The sequence below is a fragment of the Anabrus simplex genome, chromosome 1 (assembly GCF_040414725.1).
Source record: "Anabrus simplex isolate iqAnaSimp1 chromosome 1, ASM4041472v1, whole genome shotgun sequence".
Classification (NCBI taxonomy): domain Eukaryota; kingdom Metazoa; phylum Arthropoda; class Insecta; order Orthoptera; family Tettigoniidae; genus Anabrus; species Anabrus simplex.
This window is the reverse complement of record NC_090265.1, coordinates 1,300,551,280-1,300,565,182: the sequence shown is the minus strand read 5'-3', so window position 1 is coordinate 1,300,565,182 and position 13,903 is coordinate 1,300,551,280. Positions and strand designations below refer to the sequence as shown.

The following is a 13,903-nucleotide window of genomic DNA, read 5'->3' as shown; positions in this document are numbered from 1 at the left end:
CCTGTTTAGAATGTACAGTGCACTGATGGACCGATGGGGAGCAAAATGGTGGCTGTTCCGTTCCACACTACTAATATAACACGAGCTCTAATAATAATAATAATAATAATAATAATAATAATAATAATAATAATAATAATAATAATAATAATAATAATTCATTGGTAGTCTAAACATCAACACACTTCGAAAAACTGGGAACTTAAAGCAATTAACAGACACATTAGATAACTTAGCACTTCGAGAAAGCAGATACACGAATTAAAATCATTTTGATTTAGGAAATTATAGAATTTACAAAGGCAAGTCAGCAATCTCCCTTTATAAGAAGCCATTACAATTTGGCATTGGATTCGCTGTAAGAAGAAACTTATTTTTTTGTACAGGGCACTTGAGCCATGGCTCATATAGGTGCAATACGTATCAGATATACATGTAGCAGAATTAGGAGATAACTCAGAATATTACGTACACTGATACTCTACATGAGGATAAACGGAGAGTGAGTTAAACTCATTATAGAGGTACGATACATTTAACGCATACTTGTTACATAGTCAAGATAACTCAGAAGTTCATAGCATCTTATGTAAATATTTTACAAGTTTCTGCTTAAATAAACTTAACTTTTCTTCGCCTTCCGAAAGAATTTCAACATCATCCATGAAATCAGGGAACAAAGCTTAAACACTGATTGATGCGCATGCTCCCACCAATAACTACAAATCGAAAAGATCCACAAATGATGGAAAACTTCTACGAATTGCTAGAAGAAACTACAGCCACAATTCTAAAACATAACATAAACATTCTAGGGAGATTTTAATGCCCAAATTGGTATAGAAAAGAAATTCAGGACCATTGTAGGATTATACCCAGCGCACAATAGGACTAGTGAAAATGGAGAAAGATTAATTGACTTTTACAAACATTTTGATCTCAAATTAATGTCAACACATTTCCGAGCGCTTCCACACAAGAAAAAACCTGGAGATTCCCAAACTTGGGAGAATTTCACAGAGATCATGTAGCTATTCCTAAGGACACTCAAAAAGAAATTATGAATGTTAAAGTTAAAGACCACCATCTGTCCTTAATCAAGGTAAAATTTCAACCAAACAGGTCCAAACCAAGAATAACAAAACCCACGCGTCGATCCCGAATTTCTTAAACAGAACACTAGTACTTTCATTGAAAGTATCCCTACTCATAATCCCTCGAACTAGGTAGAACTCAAAGACATACTTTTGAAGGCTTCTCAAAATGTTGGCACACCACCCAGAAAACGCAAACATAGGTGGTGGAATGAAACCTGCGACAAGGCCATAAACTTTAGAATTAAAGCCTGGCAGAAATAAATTCTCATAAAACTGAACTAACCTAGCGGGAATTCACCAAAATACAGAAACAAACATTAACAATTATCAAGTCTGAGAAACGCAAATATGATCACTACAGATTGGCAGAAATTGAACAAGTTTTTACAAAAAAACAATACACGTAACTTCTACAAAACTTTCCGAGGAGAAATATTAAATTATCCGGCACCTGGTCTTTGCTTCAAACGCCCGGATGGAGCATTAATAATGAAGAAAATTGCGAACTTATAGCAGTGTATTTCAAGGATCTTTTAAACTTTGAATCCCCTAAAGAACAATTCATCTTCGAAACACCCCCACCTAATAAAGATTCAGAACCCCCACTATTGGAAGGAGTCAAACAAATAATCCATGGTCTCAAAAAAACGAAGCTCCAGGGGAAGATGGCATAATTGCTGAAATGCGGAAGATAGAATGTGAGAGCGTAGCCCGGAAAACCCACTCGGTTCTTTAAAACATCTGGATCACTGAAGAAATCCCTGAAGATTGAAAATGTGCGCTAATCCATCCACTACACAAGAAAGAGGACAAAACCAATATCAATAACTATAGAGGAATTAGCTTGATACCAGTTGCTTACAAACTTTTTCCAAAGCCCTGCTCACTAGACTTGAGACACAAACAGACCATCTAATTGGTGAATACCAGGCAACTTTCCGAAAAGGAAGATAGTATACAGAACAAATCCTTAATCTTAAAACTATCCTACAATGCGCAAACCCAGACAAACTGTCATTACCTTTGTAGATTTAGAAAAAGCATATGACTCTGTAGATCGTCAAACACTTTTCAGTACTCTATAAGAATTTCAAGTGGATAAGAAAACAAGGGCATTAATCAGACAAACATTAACTGGCACTACTTCAAAAGTTAAATTCCTAGGCGAAATATCTGAGCCTTTTACTATTAACACTGGGGCTCGTCAAGGAGACGAATTATCTCCGTTACTGTTCAGTCTCGTACTTGAGAAAGTAATCAGGACCTGGGAAAAGGAAATGAAAGGAATAACCCTTGGCAGACTACTTAAAGGTAGAATTCACTTGCGCTGTCTGGCCTTTGTGGATGACATAGCAATCCTTTCCAATAAGAGGCAAGAAGTAATTCATTCCAGTGAAAAATTACATGAAATTGCCAACAAAACGGGACTTCAGATCTCGTATGAGGAAACTCAGTACATGGAAGGAGCTTCACGGCATTTAGATGGACAACCTATGTTAACTAAATTCGGCAAAATCTTTCAGGTGAACCAATTCAGATATTTAGGAGAAATTATTCAGCCCTCTGGTTTAAACCATGAAGCAAATAAAGAAAGAATTGCCTAGTTACAAAATGCTTACAGGATCACTTGGAACAGGTACAACAAAAAACCAATATCTCGGAAAGCAAAACTTAGACACTATAATACAATGATGAAACCTGAAGCGTTATATGCTTCAAAAACCTTAATCATTGGTAGCGGGTCTCTAACCAAAGACATAGGGAAACAGAAAAGGAAAATTTAAAGAAAAATTTTTGGCCCTGTTTATATAGAGGGAATATGGAGGAAAAAATAATCCCAGGAGACATATTGCCATTCTGAAAGAAATATCTCACACTTTTCGGAAAAGACGACTGAAATTTTATGGACACATTATCAGAATGAACAGTAAGAGTATTCTCAACCTGCCTCTTTCATCTAAAACGAAGAAAAGCTGGCTTCGTGAAACTGAAACAGTTCTCCAGGAAATCAATATCTCGGTAAATTCAGAACCAAAATCGACAATCACCAGTTTGAAGACAAACCCAACACCAGAACCACTATAACTTGGTGAGAAGAACGAAGGAAGAGGATGGAGAGATTTTGGGAGGGTAAGAAGGCCAAGACATCAGCTAAGCTGGTTCAATCGAGCTCCTAAGTAGGGCATAACGATCTAAAAATTATAATAAAATTTCTTGTGGTTATTACTAGACAGACCCTCCAACGAGGGTGGGTGGCATCTGGCGTGTATGGGAACTGCATGTTATTGTAGCGGAGGATAGTGTTGTACCGTATGTGGTGTGTGAGTTGCAGGAATGTTGGGGACATTACAAACACTCAGTACCCGAGTCGGTGGAATTAACCATTTAAGGTTAAAATTTCTGATCCATAAGGTTCCTTCTCATCAAAGTAATGTTCATTTAAAATTTCTGATCCAGCCGGAATCGAACCCGGAGTCCTCCGAACCAAGGGCAATTTTGCTGGCCAATCAGCCAAGGAGTCGGACATAATAATAATAATAATAATAATAATAATAATAATAATAATAATAATAATAATAATAATAATAATAAACATCCTATGTGACGAACCAACTTAGCCGAGATAGCAAGGTATGGGCCTACTTGGCTCACTCGAATGTAAGAAATGGTGAGAGTTAGAAACGAAGACAAGTCTCATGGCCCTAGGAGGGTTCACTCAGTCTACGTCAGACCTAAGTTATTGGTTAATTGTACCAGGGGTGAGGCTAGTCACTTTAACCCACTTAGAACTGAAATTGAGAATAGTGGAAGTCTTCTCCTTACACTCCCCAAGGGACTTATCTGATCTGTACCTGCCTTGCTTTTGCACTCTAATAAATGAAGGCATCTTCTCTAAACTATGGTTTAACCAAGCGCACACTTTACAAGACAATTACCCTCTCTTAGTTAAGTTATAGCTGTCGTTTCGAGTAACCCTGAGAGGAAAGAAATAAAATTACGTAAGATACAGATTGCTTCTTTTGCTTGGCGTAATTAAAGAAAGCTTTACGAAGCAATTATCGTGATTAAATCTCACAATGATCTAATTCTAAATGAATGTTCTTATCAACTCAGTGTTCATTTAAGTAAGTTCCTGTCTGTACAGTCGACAGAAACAATCTGTCTCTTCAGGGCGAAACGTCCGGCATACGGCATATTTATTTTATATACATTATTTATTTATTTATTTATTTATTTAATTTATTTATTTTAGTGTCACTGCTACAGACGCAGTCTTTAAAATAACTCCTCATTTGAAGGTGTAGGTCGAAAGGAACATAACTGCTAAACTTCGTACGATAAGTAATGATATTTCGTACCGTAAAATAAACATTTACAAAGCCTTATTAAGAGAAATTGTTGACGATGTTAGCAAAGAATTTTACCGAGGAGTAAAGGCATACCAAGTCTTATAAGGAGAATTCGTTAGTGCAATTTTCAAGGAGAGATTTTTACCGAGATATCAAATTCTTACAGGGAGAATTCGATAACGCAGTTTTCAAGGAGAAATGTTTACCCAAAAATATACAGTCTTATAAGAAGAATTTATGTATGCAATTTTCAAGGAGATATTTTACCGTTGAATAAACACATGGGGAGAATTTGTTAATACAAATTATCAAGGAAAGACAATTTCTACAGTGGAATAAATACAATGTCTTAACAGAACTCGTTAGTTAAATTATTAACGAGAGATTTTTGTAATGGAATAAACATATACGAAGTGTTATATAGGACGAATTCGTTAGTAAAATTATCAAGGAAAGATCTTCGGCGTGGAATAAATACATGCAATGTCTTTTTTTAGGGAGAATTCGTTATTTAAATTATCAAAGAGATTTTTACTGTGGAATGGAAACAAACAAAGTCTTATTAGGAAGAAATCGTTAGTAAAATTATCAAGGAGAGATTTTTGCAATGGAATAAATACATACAAAGTCTTTTAGGGTGAATTCGGTAGTTAAATTACCAAACGGAGATTTTTACCGTGGAAAGAACATTTACGAAATCTCGTTGGTAGAATAGTCCGACTCGTTGGCTGAACGGTCAACGTACTGGCCTTCGGTTCAGAGGGTCCCGGGTTCGATTCCCGGCCGGACCGGGGATTTTAACCTTAATTGGTTAATTCCATTGGCACGGGGGCTGGGTGTATGTTGCTGTCTTCATCATCATTTCATTCTCATCACGACGCGCAGGTCGCCTACGGTTGTCAACTAGAAAGACCTGCACCTGGCGAGCCGAACCCGTCCTGGGATATCCCGGCACTAAAAGCCATACGACATTTCATTTTTCATTGGTAGAATTCGTTAATGAAATTATGGCATAGAACAGTTTCTACCGTGAAATAAACACTTTTAAAGTCCTATTAGGAGAAACTGTTAATGAAATTATCACAGGGGTTTCTATTGTTTAATAAACACAAATAAAGAGGAATTTTACCATGGCATGGGCACAAAACCTCATAACTCATTAGTAAAATTATCAGACATATCATCCGTGGAATAAGCACATTGTCAGAAGAACTGCTTAACGAAATTAACAAGGTAAAATTTTATCCTAGAATAAACATACAAACTCTTATTACGAAAACTCGTTAATGAAATGATCAGGGAGGGATAGGCCTAATCCGTGGATTGAACACTTACGCGTTATCAGGAGAATTTTAATGAAATTACAAGAATAAATTCTTCTTCCAAGCTGACTACAAGATCTCTATCCAAGATTAGCGACAGTTTTCAACCTATAAATTTGCTTCAGTGCACCTCTTTAAACCACTATATACACTGACTGACAGAGCAAATGCAACACCAAGAAGGAGTGGTCAGAACTTTATGCCAATTGCAGGGTAGACTGACGTCACTGAGGTATGCTCATGATGTGAAATGCGCCGCTGTGCTGCGCACGTAGCGAACGATAAATGGGACACGGCGTTGGCGAATGGCCCACTTCGTACCGTGATTTCTCAGCCGACAGTCATTGTAGAACGTGTTGTCGTGTGCCACAGGACACGTGTATAGCTAAGAATGCCAGGCCGCCGTCAACGGAGGCATTTCCAGCAGACAGACGACTTTACGAGGGGTATGGTGATCGGGCTGAGAAGGGCAGGTTGGTCGCTTCGTCAAATCGCAGCCGATACCCATAGGGATGTGTCCACGGTGCAGCGCCTGTGGCGAAGATGGTTGGCGCAGGGACATGTGGCACGTGCGAGGGGTCCAGGCGCAGCCCGAGTGACGTCAGCACGCGAGGATCGGCGCATCCGCCGCCAAGCGGTGGCAGCCCCGCACGCCACGTCAACCGCCATTCTTCAGCATGTGCAAAACACCCTGGCTGTTCCAATATCGACCAGAACAATTTCCCGTCGATTGGTTGAAGGAGGCCTGCACTCCCGGCGTCCGCTCAGAAGACTACCATTGACTCCACAGCATAGACGTGCACGCCTGGCATGGTGCCGGGCTAGAGCGACTTGGATGAGGGAATGGCGGAACGTCGTGTTCTCCGATGAGTCACGCTTCTGTTCTGTCAGTGATAGTCACCGCAGACGAGTGTGGCGTCGGCGTGGAGAAAGGTCAAATCCGGCAGTAACTGTGGAGCGCCCTACCGCTAGACAACGCGGCATCATGGTTTGGGGCGCTATTGCGTATGATTCCACGTCACCTCTAGTGCGTATTCAAGGCACGTTAAATGCCCACCGCTACGTGCAGCATGTGCTGCGGCCGGTGGCACTCCCGTACCTTCAGGGGCTGCCCAATGCTCTGTTTCAGCAGGATAATGCCCGCCCACACACTGCTCGCATCTCCCAACAGGCTCTACGAGGTGTAGAGATGCTTCCGTGGCCAGCGTACTCCCCGGATCTCTCGCCAATCGAACACGTGTGGGATCTCATTGGACGCCGTTTGCAAACTCTGCCCCAGCCTTGTACGGACGACCAACTGTGGCAAATGGTTGACAGAGAATGGAGAACCATCCCTCAGGACACCATCCGCACTCTTATTGACTCTGTACCTCGACGTGTTTCTGCGTGCATCGCCGCTCGCGGTGGTCCTACATCCTACTGAGTCGATGCCGTGCGCATTGTGTAACCTGCATATCGGTTTGAAATAAACATCAATTATTCGTCCGTGCCGTCTCTGTTTTTTCCCCAACTTTCATCCCTTTCGAACCACTCCTCCTTGGTGTTGCATTGTCACTGTCAGTCAGTGTATTTACCAACAATTTTCCAGCAGGGAGCCATAATTTAATTTTACCGATTAGCAATATCTTATCAATATTCAAGCTCTTTAGGCTTTTGGAATCGTGAAATTTCCATGGATAAATGGCTGACATGCTGGTCTTTGGTTCAAGGAGTCCCGGGTTCGATTCCCAGCTGGGTGGGTGATTTTAACCTTCATTGGGTGATTCCGATGGCTTGGGGGTATGTGTGCGGGTGTCGTCTTTAGCATTAGACTTCATTATGGGTACGGCCCAGGACCCATGTTTACAGACGCGCAGGTCGCCTATAGGGGATTCGACTCGAAAGACTTGCACCAGGCTTCTCCGGAGGCCAAACGCTAAATTAGAACAGGAGAGCCGGAAGCTCATATAATAACAATATGAGCACAAGAGCTCAGAAATTTACAATAAAGTGGTTCGAGATCTCAAAATATTAGCGATAAGAGTATCCATAAGATAAGAAAATTTTATCGAATGGAGCTCAGAAGCTCAGGATAAATTACAAAAAGCTCAGAATCTTTACACTGGAGGGTAGGTGATTCCCCATTTCAAGTGACGTAGTCAAATATTTCTGGCTTGTTAAGTCTTTTACATGTTATGTTTCCTAAAGACTAGCCTTGTACACGACTAAATAAGTATACTAGATACCAAAGAGAAGCCGTAGCTTCTTTAAAACTTTTACATAATATGGGGTTTCAAGCCCTGGAGCCGAAATTACAACAGTTTTGTACAAACGCCATTTATTTGGACCAGTACAGTAGTTTAATACAACTGTCTGGCAGAGCAGCATTTTACCAGCAGAATAAGTCACTATCTTAGGCACCTTCTCGTTAGAGGATCTACACACGAAAGGATCTGAAGATCCATAATAAACAGGGGTAGAAGACCCATACTACATGGCAAAAGACAAACAATAATCCAGACTGTTAATAGGAAAGGCCGAGAACAAAAATGAGACCGGAGGCGGAAATAAAGCACTCCAAAAGATAATTTGCTTCACACAATACCTAACTGAGCATAAGGCCCCCGGAAACAGAGGCTAAGCCATGCTACTAGGAGACTAAGTTACGGAAAACGTTAAATGCCGAAGAGATGAGGAATAATTTAGAAGTACAGAAAAATCTAGTCACCAAAAACGAATCTGGGAGAAAGTGAACGAGGATACTCAATCGTGCTTCCTTATATTTTACAAGTTCCCATAGCAGCAAAATGTGCCGGTGCTCCATCATACATGTACGACATCGTCTGCGGTTGCACCAAGGGAACATCCTCCCTCAATCCTGGAAGATGATGCCGCAGAAATTGAAGGCAATTCCGTCCAATGAGTTTGTTTGGTAAACTGTACGGCCCAATAAGACGATCATCTAGTAACCCTAACCACACTTTCAATGAGAAACGTCGCTGAGGTAATGACTTATGCACAGCATGTGGGTTTAAGCCTCGATGACTCCAAACATGGAAGTACCACTCATGTCAGTTGCTTGAGGAGAGTTGAGGATTGTCTGCAGCTTGGTACAAGAACGACATTTTGAACATTTCCTTTAACTACGAGTAAGTACACTGTACAGTCATTGTAACTAGTAATGATAACATACTAAGTTTAAGACTGTTTTCTCGTGCATTAAAAACAACTGCACGATGTTGCAAATACTGCAAGATGTTCTCTGGCAATCTAGTTTTGTGCCAAATCAATACTTATGCTGCTTTAAGGTGGCTGTTCTCCTGTTTTCCTCATGTCTAGCTTTCACTTCCATAAAGCGGTGTGCGCCATACAAGTGGCATCTTATAACTTTTCTTACTGTTGTATTGATACCTTTTCCTAAGTAGGATGACGTTTACATACAATCAAGTCAGTGGTGGCTAAATTATCTAAATTATCTCTCCAGTGGCTCGTTTGCAGACCCAAGTTTACTAAGACTTTTTTTCCTTCTAGTATCGTATACTTGCAGCTGATTTAATTTGCGCTATTAATGATGATACACCCGGTAAGTTTTACGAGGTCAACCTCTCTCTTTCTTCCCAATCAATTTCCCTCCGTAAATATTAGAGATGAAGGTGTTTTGTCTAATTAATTAAAGCTTTCACGGCGCATATCAAGAAGTAACAACAAACAACTCTGTGTGTGTGTGTGTGTGTGTGTGTGTGTGTGTGTGGGGTTTCACCCTGGTCATACCATTTCCTACTGTTCCTTTTGATAATCTTCTTTCCTTCTTTGCTTCTTTTAATACTTTTAATACTTCTCGATTTGATTTTCTGTCAGTCCAGTTTTGTGCCAAATTAATACTTCCGCTGATTGAAGGTGGCTTTTCTCCTGTTTTCCGTATGTCTAGCTTTCACTTCCATAAAGCAGTGTGCTCCATACAAATGGTTTTGCGGAAAATTCATGTGTTTGCTGGTCAAAATATTTTATTTGCTATAAAATGCATTATTTGCCAGGGCTATTCTTATCTTCACTTGCACCATACATTTGCTGTCTTCTGTAATCACATTTCCCACTTTAAAAACTTTTTTACCTGGTCATACTTGGTGCCACCAATCTGTATATCGGTTTTGATTTCACCAATATTCTCCTTTACAACCAATCATTTAGTTTTTTTTAAATTTCACTTTCCATTCCTTTCCTGAACCGTAAAATCTGTTAATCACTTTCCCTCCTGGGGTTTACTATGTAAATATAGCGGTAATGGGTATAAGCACCCAGCAATATGGAATTGGTAGGTTATCCATGTCGAGTTGAATATGTCAAGGGTTTTATTAATTAGATACCTCCTTCTAGAAGGTTTTCCTTTAGAAAATGTCCTTTGTCTCGATGCAATTGTGTGGTAGGACTATTAATCATGACACAGTGTAAAGCCGAGAAACACACAGATGCAGTGAGTAACCCCCATCGTATCTTATCGATTCTAGAGTTGTCACCAACAGTCTTGAATATTTCATGAAGGACAGCCGACAAGGCTGAGCTCGATGTACCAGACGCTCGGATCTGTGTTTCAGAATTTTATCTAAAGGTCACTCATCGTTTTTTCTATGTTATAATCTCTAAGCAATTGTCTTTACGTCGCACCGACAAAGAGAAGTCGTATGGCGACGATGGAATAGGAAAGGCCTAGGAGTGGGAGGCCTTAAATTTGAACTGAATATTTGAGATATAACCATACCAAATTTTAGCTCAATTAGTCCAGTAGTTTAAGCGCGATTGAGCGAGAAAGAGACTGACATTTCATTTTAAGTTATTACGCGATTTTTGTTTTGTTTTTACAATTTGTTTAACGTCACACCGACAAAAGTAGGTCTTATGGTGACGATGGGATGGAAAAGACTAGGAGTGTAAAGGAAGCGACTGTGGCCTTAATTAAGGCATTCCTGGTGTGAAAATGGGAAACCACGGAAAACCATCCTCAGTGCTGCCAACAGTGGGGTTCGAACTCACGATCTCCCAGATGCAAGCTCACAGCTGCGCGCCCCTAACCTAATCTCTAAGCAATACGGTATGGGAGATACCGTGTACTCTCTTCAACTGGAATGTTCTTCCTGCTGACTTCTGGATATATGGCATATAGAAACCAAATGGCAATGATTGAATGACTGTTACCGTGCGGGGGAGAAACATCGATTTTCAGCTTCTAATAGCAAAGATCCAGGGGAGGACGGAAAGTGTTTCGATCTGCGGAAAGACGGGGGTATCTACTGAAGGAAAAACTCCATAAGGCGTGGAAATGAAAGACATCCTACATTTTGCAAACCGAAAATCGTCGGTAAAGGAAGAGAAAGAAAGCTGAGTACGACATTCGGTCACAATAGTTGAGAGTTGCCTTAAAAACAAGGGGAGTTAACGGCGGAATGAGCTGGGACGCCGTAAATGCCACACACGCCTCAAAATTTGTTGCTTCCCGAGCGTAGGATTGTTGCTAGTCTCGCGCCTCAAGTGTCTTGTGGTGACAGGGGCTTTATCAATTAGAAGAAAACTGCTGTGGCTTTGAGTATTTACTTCAAGTAGATGTCTTTCATTTGGCATTAACTTTTAGGTCTTCCTGGAATAAGTTTTCAGTTCCTTTATTTTTTGTCCCAGATCATTCTCTTGTTCAAAGCTATGAAAATATCTGTAGCGACTCAGGCAGTAAGGCAAACAGGCAAGGGTCTCATACCATCACCCAAGGTCTCAGGAAACAGGTGGGTTCGAATGAGAGCCCTGCCTGACCGAGTATGCAGTAGTCTGACGCCGCGCTGTATTGGCAAACCGCCAAACGTTTTCGTGAAGCATTTCAGTATTGTAGACTATTAATGAGTATGAAAGATTAGCCAAGTCTGTTGACATTCGGTCCTTTCTTTCTGTGTCAATTCTGTCCCTTCAGGTAATTCCTTTATTTGCCGTAGAATTGTACCGCAGTCGCCACCACCACCAACATAATCATACAGTATGCTGTTTCTGTTTTAATTGCTATTATCAGTGAGAAAATAATTTTGGTTCGATAATAATAATTTCGTGTGGCTATTTCTAGCCGAGTGCAGCCCTTGCAAGGCACACCCTCCGATGAGGGTGGGCGGCATCTGCCATGTGTAGGTAGCTGCGCGTTATTTTGGTGGAGGATAGTGTTGTGTGTGAGTTTCAGGAATGTTGGGGACAGCACAAATACCCAGCCCCCGGGCCACTGGAATTAACCAATGAAGGTTAAAATCCCCGACCCGGCCGGGAATCGAACCCGGGACCCTCTGAACCGAAGGCCAGTACACTGACCATTCAGCCAACGAGTCGGACATTTTGGTTCGATTATTCTTCACTAGTCATCTTTATACCGGTATATAAAAACGAAATGATGTATGCCTGTCTATATTCCGAAATGACATCGCATCTAATTTACAATTTGCTTTATGTCGCACTGACACCGATAGGTCTTATGGCGACGATGGGACAGGAAAGGACTAGGAGTGGGAAGGAAGCGAATGTGGCCTTAATGAACCTACAGCACCAGCATTTGACTGGTGCGTAAATGCGAAACCACGGAAAACCATTTTCAGGGCTGCCGACAGTGGGGTCCGAACCTACATTACATCTAAACCGCAGCGCGTAATTTCGTGAAGTTTGCATGAACTTTCTGAGAAGGATTTGTTACATTAATACTTTTGTTTTATTTGAAATGAGTTAAACATATTGTTTACAAAATCATTTGCAAAAAAACGCATACTGGGCGAGTTGGCCGTGAGGTTAGGGCCGCGCAGCTGTGAGCTGCATCCGGGAGATAGGGGTTCGAACCCCACCGTCGGCAGCCCTGAAGATGTTTTTCCGTGGTTTTCTGTTTCCACACCAGGCAGATGCTGGAGTGTTTCTTTAATTAAGGCCACGGTAGCTACCTTTACACTCCTAGACCCTTCCCATCCCGTCGTCACCATAAGATCTATCTTTGTCGGTGTGACGTAAAATAAATTGTAAAAAAAAAAAAAAAAAAAAATCGCATAGTAACTTAAAATGAAATGTCAGTCTCTTTCTCGCTCAATCGCGCTTAAACTACTGGACTAATTGAGCTGAAATTTGGTACGGTTATATCTCAAATATTCAGTTCAAATTTAAGGCTATTCTAACTTTTGAATAATAAACTTTTCCAAACGGCGGCCATTAAGATATAACGTATTCACTGAACTGCGCATGTATTTTTCTGCAACAAACCAAAGTAATGGGCGTGTGCTTAGTCCTATCATAAGTAGGCTACTTAAAATTCAGTTCTTTTACAAGAATTATCGTATGGAATGTCATTTCAACTCTAATGGTCCTTCATAAAATTACGCTTTTACGTGTTAAAGCGCACGTTCAATATTAGCAATACAATGACTGATTGTTTTTAATTGTCCTACCTAGAAGACTTACCGTGCTGTCTCATCGGTGCACTAGCCGCCTGCGTCTTGCAAAGGTGTAGCAGTCCAACTGACGAGCCCACTGCTACACTGGGGCGAAACACTGGTAATTTCACGTATGGAAACGCCTAAAGAGTTTGAATATTTTTAACATATTCAATCGATGATATTTAACTATGGTTTCCTTCTTGCAACTTAATTTTTGGTATGAAAGCCAAAGGCAGGCACTCATTTGTATCAAACACTAATTATTATAAGCATTTTTCCGGCAAAAATCGGTTAATGTTTCAACTATATCGAAAGTCATGATGTAACTATCGTAACTTCTATTAAAACACTGAGCCAAGAAGCCGAAAACTCCCCCTCTCTCCCACCTCGTCCTTCTTCACATCACTTTTACCCTCCTCCTGTCCTGACTCATTCACTCGTCCCTCAACCAGCCGAATTTAGTGGCCAGAGGAAGGTGGGTGTATCATACTTTTATATGATAATGACGTGTCTTATCAGTGCACTAGCCGTCAGCGTCTTGAAAAAGTGTAGCAATTCAACTGACGAGCCCACTGCTACACTGGGGCGAAAAGCTGGTAATTTCGTAGGAATTGAACTGACGAGCCCACTGCTACACTGGGGCAAAAAGCTGGTAATTTCGTAGGAATTGAACTGACGAGCCCACTGCTACACTGGGGCAAAAAGCTGGTAATTTCACGATT

At 40.8% G+C, this 13,903-nt stretch overlaps 1 protein-coding gene across 1 annotated transcript in view; it reads right to left on the bottom strand.

The window, feature by feature from the left end:
- LOC136878463 (calcium/calmodulin-dependent protein kinase type IV) overlaps positions 1–13,903 on the bottom strand; it is a 587,971-nt gene that overhangs the window by 126,258 nt on the left and 447,810 nt on the right. The window lies entirely within an intron of this gene.